The sequence below is a fragment of the Eurosta solidaginis genome, chromosome X (genome assembly GCF_040869045.1).
Source record: "Eurosta solidaginis isolate ZX-2024a chromosome X, ASM4086904v1, whole genome shotgun sequence".
Lineage (NCBI taxonomy): Eukaryota > Metazoa > Arthropoda > Insecta > Diptera > Tephritidae > Eurosta > Eurosta solidaginis.
In genome coordinates, this window is record NC_090324.1 from 126,614,467 (window position 1) to 126,629,139 (window position 14,673).

Sequence of the window (14,673 nt, forward strand, 5' to 3'; positions counted from 1 at the left end):
CGATCCGAAAACCATCCAGAAAGGATCCCGGAAGGGTCTCGATATGACCCTTACGGGATTACAAATAAGGTGAAGCTAATTATAAAACCATGTTAATAAGGCAGCAGGCGCATTGGAGCGAATGAAAAGTTACATAGAAACATACAGGTAAAGCTAATAAAAGCGTGCTAATAAAAACAATTGCAGGGGGCGGATGGCGGGAGTAGAAGGAGAGGACCACTGGTCGTTCCTCCAAAATTGTCTAGATCTCGATCTGTATGTGCCAGATACCAAAAACTATTGATTTAGGAGAAAATTATATTGAGTTATAACAATTTATAGATTTTACACCAGAGGGTGATAAAGGGGGCGGGGGCGGAGGGTGTCACTGCTTACTTTGTAAGCCTTCGACTTATTTGACCCCTTGAGTCTGTGATATTGGTGAAGGCCAGTATACGTAAGTTATAATATGTAAAAAATTATTAGAAAGTAATTGCTCGAAGGGGTTGTATTACCCTACCCCTCTTTCCATGTCGAAAAAAATTTCGCTAGTAGACTACTGTGTACCAAATTTCATCAAAATCCGTGTAGCCATTTTGGCGTGATTCAGTCGCAAAGACTAAAAAATATAATAATCAAATTATAACTGTTCCTAGGGGGCGGGGACAACGCCCCTTTTGAAAAATATATAGCTAGTAGATCCTTCTAGACTATTGGCTATATGTGTGCAAAATTTCATCCAAATCGGTCCAGCCGTTCTTGCGTGATTGAGTCACAAAGACAAACGTCTGGACAAACATCCAAACATCTTCACATCCAAACTTTGCCATTTATAATATATACTAGCCTTTACCCGCGGCCCCGTCCGCAAGGAAAATTTTAAATATATGGGCTATTCGCGTTAGCCTGCTTATTATCTGTTAAAATTTTGTTTTCTGTCTAATGCATTTTATTTTTGTAATTGAGTAAAAAAAAGAACTAAATGAGCTGATAACCTGATAGGATCCCAAATGATCCCGAAATTATCCAGAAAAAGTTACGAAATGACCCCAACGCTATCGCGGACGGATCCCGAAAACCATCCAGAAATGCCCCGAAAGGGTCTCCAAAAGTTCCCCGAATAGTCCCAAAAAAACCCGAAATGAGAGCGACACGATTCTAGACGTATCCAGAGAACCACACAGAAATGATCCCTTAAGGTGTTCCAAAATGATCCCGAAAAGGTTCCGAAATGACCCTGACGGGCTCCCGGGCGGATCTCAAAAAACATCCAGAAAATATCCAGGAAGGGTTCCTAAATTATCCCGACTAACTCCAGAAAAAGTTCCGAAATGCCTCCGAGGGGATCCACGATGGATCGCGAAAACCATACAGAAATGATTCCGGAAGGATTCCAAAATGATCCCGAAATAGTCCGGAATTAACCCAGATGGGATCCCGCACAGATCCAGAAATGATCCCGGAAGGGTGCAAAAACTATCCCGGAAAAGTAACAAAAAATCCCGAAATGGCTCCTACGGCATCCCGGACGGATCCAGAAATGATCTCGGAAGGGTCCCCAAATGATCCCAAAATGGTCCCGAAATTACTCTGATGGATCCGGCAAACCATCAAGAAATTATGCCGAAAGGGTCCCAAAATGATCCCGAAATAATACAGAAATAGTCACGAAACGACCCCTAGAGGATCCCCAAATGATCCCGTATTAGCCCCGAAAAGGTCCCGAAATAACCCCGACGGGATCCCGGACAAATCCCGAAAACCATCCAGAAATGATGCCTGAAGGAATCCCAAATGATTCCGTAAAAGTCCCGCATTGATTCCGACGGGATCCCGAACGGATACCGAAAATCATCCAGAAGTGATGCCGGAAAGGTTCTCAAATGATCACCTAATAGTCCCGAAATGACCCTTAAGGGGTCATGGACGGATCCCATAAACCATCCAGAAATGATCCCGATATAGTCCCGAAGAAGTCCCGAAATGACCCTGGCGGGATCTCGAACGCACCCCTAAATGACCCTGACGGGATCCCGGACAGATCCCGAAATCCATCCAGAAATGATCTTGGGAGGGACCCCAAATGATCCCGAAAAAGTCCCGCAATGATTCCGAGGGGATCCTGATCGGATACCGAAAACCATCCAGAAGTGATGCCGAAAAGGTCCTCAAATGATCACCTAATAGTCCCAAAATGACCCTGACTGCATCCAGGACAGATCCCGAAATCCATCCAGATATGATCTTGGGAGGGTCCCAAAATTATCCCGAAATAGTATGGGAAAAGTCCAGAAATTACCCTGACGGATCCCGGACGAATCCTGAAAACCAATCTTAAATGATGCCGAAAAGTCCCGAAATGATCCTGATGGGATCCGGAAAGGATCCCGAAAACTAACCAGAAATGATGCCGGAAAGGTCCTCAAATGATCTCCCAATAGTTCCGAAAAGACCCTGACGGGATCCCGAACGGATCCCGACAACTATCCAGAAATGATACCGAAAGGGCCCGCAAATGATCAAGTATTAGTCGAGAAAAAGTCCCGAAATGACCCCGACGGGATGCCGGACGAATCCCAAAAACCATCCAGAAATGATGTCGGAAGGGACCCCAATGATCCCGAAAAAGTCCCGCAATTATTCCGACGGGAATCTGAACGGATACCGAAAACCATCCAGAAGTGATGCCGGAAAGGTCCTCAAATGCTCACCTAATAGTCCCAAAATGACCCTGAGGGCATCCCGGACAAATCCCGAAATCCATCCAGAAATGATCTTGGGAAGGTCCCAAAATGATCCCGAAATAGTCTCGGAAAAGTGCAGAAATTACCCTGACGGGTTCACGGACGAATCCTGAAAGCCATCCTTAAATGATCCCGAAAAAGCCCCGAAATGACCATGACGGGATCCCGAAAGGATTCCGAAAACTATCCAGAAATGATGCCGGAAAGGTCCTCAAATGATCCCCTAATAGTTCCGAAATGACCGTGACGGGATCCCGAACGGATCCCAACAACTATCCAGAAATTATGCCGAAAGGGTCCCCAAATGATCCCGAAATAAAACAGAAAAAGTCACGAAACGACCCCTAGAGGATCTCCAAATGATCCCGTATTAGCCCCGAAAAAGTCCCAAAATGACCCTGACGGGATCCCGAAAGGATTCCGAAAACAATACAGAAATGATGCCGGAAAGGTCCTCAAATGATCCCCTAATAGTCCCGAAATGACCGTGACGGGATCCCGAAAACTATCCAGAAATGATGCCGAAAGGGTCCGCAAATGATCCCGTATTAGTCGAAAAAAAGTCCCGAAAGGACCACGACGGGATCCCGGACGAATCCCAAAAACCATCCAGAAATGATGACGGTAGGTATCCCAAATGATCCCGAAATAGTCCCGAAATGACCTCGTCGGCATCCCGAACGGATCCCGAAAATTATCCAGAAATGATGCCGGAAAGGTTCCCAATGATCCCCTAATAGTCCCGAAATTACCCTAATGGGATCCCGGACGGATCCCGAAAACCATCCAGAAATGATGCCGAAAGGGTTCCCAAATGATCCCGTATTAGTCGCGAAAAAGTCCCGAAATGACCCCGACGGGATCCCGGACGGATCCCGAAAACCATCCAGAAATGATGCCGGATGAGCCCCAAAATGATCCCGAAAAAGTCCCCAAATGACCCCGACGAGATCCCGGACGGATCCCGAAAACCATCCAGAAATGATGCCGGAAGAGCCCCCAAATGATCCCGAAAAAGTCCCCAAATGGCCACGACGATATCCCGGACGGATCCCGAAAACCATCCAGAAATGATGCCGGAAGAGCCCCCAAATGATCCCGAAAAAGTCCCCATATGACCTCGACGAGATCCCGCACGGATCCCGAAAACCATCCAGAAATGATGCCGGAAGGGTCCCCAAATGATCGCGAAATAGTCCCGAAATGATTCCGGAATAGTCCCGAAAATGTTCCAAAATAACCCCGACGGGATCCCGGACGGATCCCGTGAACTATACAGAAATGATCCCGGAAGGGTCCCAAAATGATCCCGAAATAGTCCCGAAAAAGTCCCGAAATTACCCCGGCGTAATCCCGGACCGATTCCGAAAACCATCCAGAAATGATCCCGGAAGGGTCTCGATATGACCCTTACGGTATTACAAATAAGGTGAAGCTAATTATAAAACCATGTTAATAAGGCAGCAGGCGCATTGGAGCGAATAAAAAGTTAGATAGAAACATACAGGTAAAGCTAATAAAAGCGTGCTAATAAAAACAATTGATGGAGGGCGGATGGTGGGAGTAGAGGAGAGGACCACTGATCGTTCCTCCAAAATTGTCTAGATCTCGTTCTGTATGTACCAGATACCAAAAACTATTGATTTAGGAGAAAATTTAGATTGAGTTATAACAATTTATGGATTTTACACCAGAGGGGGAGATAAAGGGGGGCGGGCGGAGGGTGTCACTGCTTACTTTGTAAGCCCTCGACTTATTTGACCCCTTGAGTCTGTGATATTGGTGAAGGCCAGTATACGTAAAGTTATAATGTGTAAAAATTATGAAAAATTATTTCTCGAAGGGGTCGTGGGACCCCCACCCCTCTTTCCATGCTCGAAAAAAATTTCGCTAGTAGACTACTGTCTGTGTCCCAAATTTCATTAAAATCAGTGTAGCCATTCTGGCGTGATTCAGTCGCAAAGACGAAAAAATATAATAATTAAATTATAACTTTTCCTAGGGGGCGGGGACCACGCCCCTTTTGAAAAATATATAGCTAGTAGATCCTTCTAGACTATTGGCTATATGTGTGCAAAATTTCATCCAAATCGGTCCAGCCGTTCTTGCGTTATTGAGTCACAAAGACAAACGTCTGGACAAACATCCAAACATCCAAACATCCAAACATCCAAACATCTTCACATCCAAACTTTGCCATTTATAATATATATTAGATATTAGATTAGATATAAGATAAGCTGAAAATATTTGAATAAAGACAATTCGCACTTAAACTTCGAAACACACATTTTACACCTCGTACCGGTTGCAGAACCGAGGGTCTCTCGCAGCAAACCTTTTGAACTGCCTTCGACCTACTTCTACCGCCTCATGGGCCCATTCCAAGCGCTCGATCTCCAGTTCTGTTGGATCGACCACTGCTCCCAAGCATTGTAAAATTCTTAGTGCTGCACGGTACTGCGAGAAAGCTCTTTTACTTCCTCTGCTCCATACCCTTCTCCACTCTTCTACTCCGTTTTCATTAGTGTGCTTCTCCAACACGGAGTTCATTGAATCAGCACTACTCTCGCTCCCCGAGTCCGACGCATCGCTCAATGCGTATTTGTCGTCCTTGGCTTGCGACTCAGTCCTCCTCTTATCGTCCTTATTAAAATCAGATACTGAGTCCTTCATCTTCGTTGTACGACCACCTGCCCGACAAGGCGTGCTCAGCGGTCCAGTATTATACACGCGGAAAAAACCGTCCGCCATAGCGGCGCCCCTTACTGTGGTAGGGCCATCAATATTGGGAAGGCTCGTTCGAATACAGCCGAATTTATCCCCTGGCTGCAAATCGTCCAATAGGCACGGTCCGCATTACACCCTGGATTAGGGGTTGGCAGTTCTTAGTCAACGACATCCCGCCGCCCTCCTATGAGGCGAAACGGCGTAGATGTCAGTCCTAAACAGCTCCGCCTCATAGTCGGGCGCTCTGGAGCACGGCTAAGCCCTCACACCAACGGCAAGGTGCCTACCCTAGTTAGGAGGTGCGTAAAGAAATGAAATGCATAGATGGGCACTCTCATATTTCTTGCCGTTTATTACAAATGGTTTGTAAAATTAAAGCTGATCGAGATTCCAGTAACTAATAAAGTATTGTAACGCACACCTTTTTGTAATTTTGTACAACAAAAAATTCAATAAAAATAACAAAGTACAAAAAATTCATGTATTTCGGTTGGTGCCGAAGAATGTAATGAGCAGATGAAGGGTATAAAACAATGTGCATGCCGAACATTTTAATTTTAGGCCAAAGGTGGTTGCCAGAAACCCTGTTTGTATCATTTCCGCAAACACGTATGTCCCTAGTACGAGGCGGATCTGGGCGGATGAATAGAAGTTCGGATCCGCCAGACGGAGATGTGCATACAGGGCTGCCATGGCGCTGTCGATGCTGGTCATGGGGGCCATTCGCCAAAAATTGGACACTACGGCAGCATGGCTCGCAATCCTTTTGTTCTGTCCGTGTCTTCTGCGGATACGTAGCAGGCATCCTGCTTGCCCGCCAATGTTTGTGGTAGGGAGTTGGAGCTCCTGGGAGAGCTCATCCGTGATTACTGTGGTGGGGAACCATCCATCAATTTAGGCGCGAACGAGATGTAATTGCCCACCGCCTCCATTTTGATTATGATCCCTGTTCGGAAGGCGGACACTGGGGAAAGTTGTAACGGTCCGGATCCGTGGCTGCGGTCCTGCGGCTGATGATGGGTGTGGTGTCGTGGTTGCAGGCGGAGAGGCCTTGTCTCCGCTCTGCGGGCGCGCGAGGGTCTTCTCCGTTGGTGGTTCGTGGTTCGCCGGCGAAGAGACCGGATCTCCGCTCGGAGGTCTAGAAGAGGTCGAAATGATTTTATCGCTTGTGTTAGGTTACGTTAGGTGGTAGCTGTCCTGATAAGGATAGCTCATTTGGACAACACGAAGGTCCGCTGTGATACCACATACACCAAAAATAACGGTGACTTAGATCTAGCTACTTAGAGAACCGTTGAGTAGCAACGATAAAGCTCCGAATGATATCGATCTCAACTTTGGATAAATCCTCGGGAGATCCAAGTGAGTCGCGACCGAAGTTCTTTCGCCTAGTTCTGGCAAAAGCTGGGCAATCGAGCATAAAGTGATTTTGTGATTCCACCTCATCGTCCTCTATACAGATGCAGCGGGATGGAGTTTCCAGTATATTGAGACGTACCGCATGGATACCCATCGGAAAGTGCCCTGTTAAACCCCCAATGACGATTGATAGGTGAGCCTTAGTGAACCCAGTTATTTCAGCAGACCTCCTGCCATCCACTTTCGGCAGAAAGATCTTGCTACCCTGCAAGTCGTGGTGTCCACCCAAAGTTTGCTGAGCTGACTCGAGGCCCAGCCATGGAGGAGCAATCCACAGGTGGCTAGCGGAATCCCGAAATCCCTACAGCCATCTTCATCCGGTTCAGTTGTACCGATTCGGGCTAAGAGATCCGCTTGACAGTTACCCGGAATATCACTATGGCCCGGGACCCAGATAATCTTAATTGTAAAATAATTCGTTGCAATCGAAAGCGAGGCCAGGCACTCCCAGACCACCCTCGATCGCACTGTAGTTGAGCGCAAGGCCTTGATAGCCGCTAGGCTGTCAGAGTAGATGTTAAATTCCCTATTCAGTGTCCGACGCATACAAAGAAATTGAATTGCCTATCCGCTCTCAGGGTGATGATATCTCCTCTTCCACTTGCATACTTCATGGCTTGGCGTGAGCTTCGTGGAGTAGCTGCTCCACCTCGTCAATCGAGGCGAGGTGCAGCATCGTATGATGCTTCCCGCTGCACTGTTTACATCGCCCTTGGCTTGGGTATACGTTAGAGCGGTGATCTAGCGCCAAACAATTTCCGCAGTAGCTCCCGCGGATCGCTACGTAAAGGCGCTCCTCGGGTCTTTTTCCCGAAAGATGGGGCATAAGCGTATGGGGTGTCGCTCAAAATAAACATGGCGTTCCAAGGCATAACGCGCTACGTTCGCGGCGGCATTTCGTTGCAGAGCAGCAAAACGACCCATTTTCCTGCAAGAGGTGAAATACGTTTGACTGGGTCGGGGGAGGTATGGTTGTATGGTGAGCTAGTTTGATGGTTTTTTCTTTCGTAAAAAAGGCCCCGCATGTGGCAAGATTATTAAGAAAATCAAATTTCGTGGTTTTCTTCTCGACGGGTTCTATCTGCACGTACCATTATGCTAAATGATATGTGCCACCCTGTCGCATGTTTCTTTTTTCAGCTAATAGAGCTGATGTGGTGAATTTATAAATGAGAATATGGGGTTGATATCGGATTTGACGTTGAGGTTCCCGTCTCCCAAGGAGTGGACGACTACTCTCCAAAAAAGACGTAGGAAACGTATCATTGTGTGATCGTTTTTGCTGAGTTGGCAACTCTTCTGTTTCTTATTCCATTGTACGCAATGATTGCTGTGGTGAAATTCTACACAAGCACTTGACGTGTGAAGAAACACGCCATTTTCATTAAGAAAAAAAGCGAACACGTGGTAAGGATTCTACGTAGCGCAATTTCTTTTGTTTCATTGATTAATTTCTGTTTCTTTAATAATTTGGGAAAAATTTTAAAAACGTGACATCAGGACGGACAAGGCGATAGCTGTTTCGATTATACCTAGTAAATCTCTTCAAAGCCTTTTCTCCCGGGAGTGGGATTCGATAGTTGAAATGGTTACAAACGCATTCAGCTACGCCATGCCTTAGTTGTTGCAAAGTGCGGGTTCGAATCCCACTCCCGGGAGAAAAGGCTTTGAAGAGATTTACAAGGTATAATCGAAACAGCTGTCGCCTTGTCCGTCCTGATGTCACGTTGTTTAAATTTTTCCCAAATTATTAAATAAATTATAAAATTAAAAAGTGCTTGAAATAAATGTTTTTATACATTTAAAGCAATACAGGCAATCCCTGTAGCTAAGCGCGGGGCAGTTAAGGGCGATCAGTTTAATGTGAGTTATAAGGGAGTAATTTGATGTGCCTTGTAGGCGTATGAGTCGTGGAACAGAGGATGACGTAACCGATTCAAACGTTTGGGGTTGCGGGTTCAAAGCCCACTGCAACCAAGCATTTTTTTTTAATTTATTGTTTTTTTTTTTTTATTTTAATGTATTTAATTTATTAAGTTTACTATTTTTAATTTTATTCATGGCGTACTTAAATCATGGGAGGATGCAAAAAGCACTGGTACACCTTTATTTATTTAATTTGGGGCGAGCATAGGGAACTCTGAGGTTTCGCTCTAATGAGCCCCCGCATCTTCTATTTGAAGACCCCTTTCAAAATGTGATGTGGAGGCGAGCACTGGGTTCTGAGGTATTGGCACCCCATCTTTTACTCGAAGAACCACCATTTTAAATTAAAAACTAAAACTATGTCTTTAGAATATTTCATAAGCCCGATGAGAATTTCAGCGTTTATGAAACAAACGAAAGAAAAAAACTCATAGTTTAAGTCATTTAAACACCCATACACTCATACAAACAGACAACATTTTGTTAATTCGTTGTAGTTATATAAATAGAAAAAAAACAGCAACAATACCAAATTTCTCTGAAACCGCCTTTCCAACATGCATAACTTCAACACATAATTACATACGAAGTATGTGATGTGTAGAAGAATAATATATGCAAAAGAAGGCAATTGGGAAAACTTTACAGCAACTAAGTCATGACGTAGCTGAATGCGTTTGTAACCATTTCAACTATCGTAGGATTGCGGGTTCGAATCCCACTCACGGGAGAAAAGGTTTTGAAGAGATTTGGGAGAAGGTATAATCGAAACAGCTGTCGCCTTGTCCGTCCTGATGTCACGTTGTTTAAATTTTTCCCAAATTACTAAATAAATTATAAAATTAAAAATTGCTTGAAATATGTGTTTTCATACATCTAAAGCAATACGAGCTATCCCCGATTAACTCATACAATTTTTGTCTTTCCTTTTATTTTCAGGTGGCTGGCATGGGTGGTGGTGAACGTTGGGCGGGACACTCGGCATTGCAAAGGGGTGCTCCAACGGCGCCGTCAGTTGTTATACTTTTGCGATGCCCATTGATGCATATATTAATGCATTTTTCTCTCCCTTTGCAGGTTTTGAAGCTTTTGGCGGAGATTGGATAGCAATATCAAACAGGTCTTACCCTATTTATCACATTTGTTTCTGTTCCGTTCAAGGCTAATGTGCTTGGAATGGTTTCCCCATACAGGAATACAATCGGGATGCATTGCTCACCTGGCTTTACCCTATCATGTACCAAACGCTTTTGTCATTGTGCTGCGAGCTATACGTATTCGACTAAATGATGAACATGATGGTTGGGGATGTAAACAGGACACAAGACTGGTGTCCCTGCGCCCAAATCTTTGCTGCTCAATCGTGCTGCCACCGATGTGGCCGTTCTCAAATTTGTCTGTCAACCCATTATGGCTGCTGTAAACGAATTGGGCGCACGTGCCAATTTCCTACAAAGACAACTCATCTTTTATGCTTTAGTTGTTGGTGCGCTAGCGTATGCACACACAGCTGAGGAATGGCACATCATTACTATATTAACATCGTTGTTGATAGGGATGCAAAGGAATGCAATCAGGAAAAGCTTCCGGAGTGGGATCGCGTGGCCAATATTGGTATTTATTTTCTAATTGTTTTGTAATGGTTTTGATAGTTTTTTTTGTTGTTATGTAATGCAGTGGTACAACGTTCAGCCAATATAGCGCCGGAAAAATTGCGCGCAACAGCTGTCTTATTGTTCGCTTTTCTCGTTTGATGGTCTAAAGAGCTCAGAACCGCATTTCACAGAAACCGCTATTGCATATGGTTCCATGGAAATGGTTTGCCTTGAGTTTGGCAAATTTGGCGGAGGGAAATATCCACTGCTCATGCGTTATATGTGTTGCCCTGTTGGAATCAGCTTTAGCTGCTATACAAAATAATCACGAGAAGGCGCATACGTTGAGGACGTTTCTGAATTGTTTGCTGGCAAATGCGGCAAAGTTGGTAAGTAGACCTTTGTCCCGGCTTGGTTTGGCTAAACTGTGTTATATAATAGCCATTGTTTGGAATGTTGACTGAGAAACCGGCAGAGTTGAAATACTCACCGTTAATCGAGTTGTTTAATGTAGAGTAAGGAATGTTAATTGGTGCTGAGGAACGTGATAAACTTGAATTAGCTAACTAAATGATAGCGCATTATCGCGCAATTCATCAGTAGGACAAGCTTTTCGACATGTGCGAACGCACACAAAAAATGCTACGAGGGCAGTACCCAGCTTGTTGTACAGCATTGTATTTAGTTGACTTGTAAATTTAAATGACTCGCAAAAGTTAAAATCTGTGCATATGAAATGTGAAGAGAATAATAGCACTGTTACACTAGAACCGTGTAATCATTTGATACTTTGTGATTCTTGCGCATGTTCTATGACAGAATGTCCATACCGTCAAGTGCCTGTGGTGACGACACGCAATTAAATCGGTTTAGATTATTAACATAAATAACAAGTAAAGAAGGCTCAGTTCGGGTGTAACCGAACATTACATACTCAGTTGAGAGCTGTGGAGACAAAATAAGGGAAAATCACCATGTAGTAAAAAGAACCTAGGGTAACCCTGGAATGTGTTTGTATGACATGTGTTCCAAAAGGGAAGGTATTAAGGAGTATTTTAAGAGGGAGTGGGCCATAGTTCTACAGATGGACGTCATTTAGGGATATCGCCATAAAGGTGGACCACGGGTGACTCTAGAATGCGTTTGTACGATATGGGTATCAAATGAAAGGTGTTAATGAGTATTTTAAAAGGACGTGGGCCTTAGTTCTATAGGTGGACGCCTTTTCGATATATCGCCATAAAGGTGGGCCAGTGGTCACTCTAGAATTTTTTTGTACGATATGGGTATCAAATGAAAGGTGTTAATGAGTATTTTAAAAGGGAGTGGGCCTTAGTTCTATATGTGGACGCCTTTTCGAGATATCACCATAAACGTGGACCAGGGGTGACTTTAGAATGTCTTTGTACGATATGTGTATCAAATTAAAGGTATTAATGAGGGTTTTAAAAGGGAGTGGCCCTTAGTTGTATATGTGAAGGCGTTTTCGAGATATCGACCAAAATGTGGACCAGGGTGATCCAGAACATCATCTGTCGGGTACCGCTAATTTATTTATATATGTAATGCCACGAAAAGTATTCTTCCAAGATTCCAAGGGCTTTTGATTTCGCCCTGTCACACCCATTTTACCAAGTTTTTCTCTAAAGTTATATTTTGCGTCAATTGACCAATACAATTACCATGTTTCATCCCTTTTTTCGTACTTGGTATATAATTATGGCATTTTTTTCATTTTTCGTAATTTTCGATATCGAAAAATTGGGCGTGGTCATAGTCGGATTTCGGCCATTTTTTACACCAATAAAAAGTGAGTTCAGATAAGTACGTGAACTGAGTTTAGTAAAGATATATCGATTTTTGCTCAAGTTATCGTGTTAACGGCCGAGCGGAAGGACAGACGGTCGACTGTGTATAAAAAATGGGCGTGGCTTCAACCGATTTCGCCCTTTTTCACAGAAAACAGTTATCGTCCTAGAATCTAAGCCTCTACCAAATTTCACAAGGATTGGTAAATTTTTGTTCGACTAATGGCATAAAAAGTATCCTAGACAAATTAAATGAAAAAGGGCGGAGCCACGCCCATTTTGTAATTTTCTTTTATTTTTGTATTTTGTTGCACTATATCATTACTGGAGTTGAATGTTGACGTAATTTACTTATATAATGTAAAGATATTAACTTTTCTTTTAAAATTTGACTTAAAAAAAATTTTTTTTAAAAAGTGGGCGTGGTCGTTCTCCGATTTTGCTAATTTTTATAAAGCATACATATAGTAATAAGGGTAACGTTCCTGCCAAATTTCATCATGATATCTTCACCGACTGCCAAATTAAAGCTTGCAAAACTTCTAAATTACCTTCTTTTAAAAGTGGGCGGTGCCACGCCCATCGTCCAAAATTTTACTAGTTTTCAATTCTGCGTCATAAGTTCAACTCACCTACCAAGTTTCATCGCTTAATCCGTATTTGGTAATGAATTATCGCACTTTTTCGATTTTTCGAAATTTTCGATATCGAAAACGTGGTCGTGGTTATAGTCCGATATCGTTCATTTTAAATAGCGATCTGAGATGAGTGCCCAGGAACCTACATACCAAATTTCATCAAGATACCTCAAAATTTACTCAAGTTATCGTGTTAACGGACAGACGGACGGACGGAAGGACATGGCTCAATCGAATTTTTTTTCGATACTGATGATTTTGATATATGGAAGTCTATATCTATCTCGACTCCTTTATACCTGTACAACCAACCGTTATCCAATCAAAGTTAATATACTCTGTGAGCTCTGCTCAACTGAGTATAATAAAACCGCGGATAATATTTGAACAACAATGTGTGCTATATAAATAGTTCATGTCGTTAGGATATTCGAACACCAACTACGGAGACGGTGGGTATTTGAAGTCTAGTTTGAATAAGTATATCGTGACAATGTAATACTTGCCTTTAGGCACAGATACCGGTTTTCTTCCAAAATATGAATTCTTACTGAAAAGGGGGTTCATTTGGTTTATGTGCTCGTACAGAGCAATTCGAACGCACCAGCTTACATATTGGCAAATGTGTACAATTGGGTTTGCGAGATGAGGCATATTGTTGGCACGGATATTGTTGCTGTGTATGATGGAATTGCTTTTTATACGGTTTCGCTGACCTTTCTTCGAAGAGGTCTGTTTCCCTCAATTAATTCGAAAAGTATACATTTTGTTCTCTCCATTGATGGCTGGATCAATAGTGCAACTCTGTTTAAGCGGTTTACGACATTGGGATGGTGAATATACAAATAGAAAGGCAACTCGTCTACACAAGGGGAAAGGGTGAATATCTTATCTAGTGCTGAATACCCGTACCAATGAGAATACGTTTGCCTCCTACCAACTTTTTTCGTTGGTGGTGCGTGTTGGAGCCAATGCACTCTATGCACCTAAGATGGGTATATCTTTACGTAGTTGGTGTTTAATGATAGTAGTGCTAGTCAATGTTTTTGGCCCTACACAACTTGTATATAACGATCCCAATAAGAGTTGGAATGCTATATGGTTTGTTCGTTGCCCTTGGTGTTAGAAGGTGTATCGGGATTTCGTTTGGTATACACCCGACAGCAGTGGTTTATGAGGGAGTACAAAACATCTTCTTGTTCTTCTTCTGCATTCTCAGGGTTTCCTGAAAATTAGCGAATTTCCAAAAAAAATGTGTTAAATCACAAGCTCATTTATAATTGTAATTCAATGATGTGTGATCTATTTTCACAGTTGGCCTTAGTCTAACAAAGATATTTTAATTATTCAATTATTAATAATGTATTGATTCAACAAAATTCATATTTACAACGTAAAGAGATTTAATGAGGATTGTATTTGATACTTATATATATGTAGTTGATTGTAGTTAATCCGGATCCCGTGCGGCTGCGGGAGATGCTCCGTCTGGTGGTTGACTGAAGAAAAAACGAGAACAGGAAGGATGTGGAAAAGCGCTCAGCGCTTATGTAGCGTTTTGTACATTGGAAGCCCGTTCCAATGAGTTGTCAAATAGTAACGAGTGCATGCAGGGATGCATTCTACACATACGTGGGATTTCTGTGGGGAAAACTGCGGGGACGTGAGTCACCGCAATACTCATAGACTCTTCACATGAGCGTAAGTCATAGAAGAGTGGTTTAAGTGGAGCAACTCACTTAACATCGCGCCCCCTTTGCACCGGTGCTAGGCTTAATCTCTAATCACCCGGTTTAATTGGGCACGCGCGTCTACCGATGTTGGCCGTGCTCTG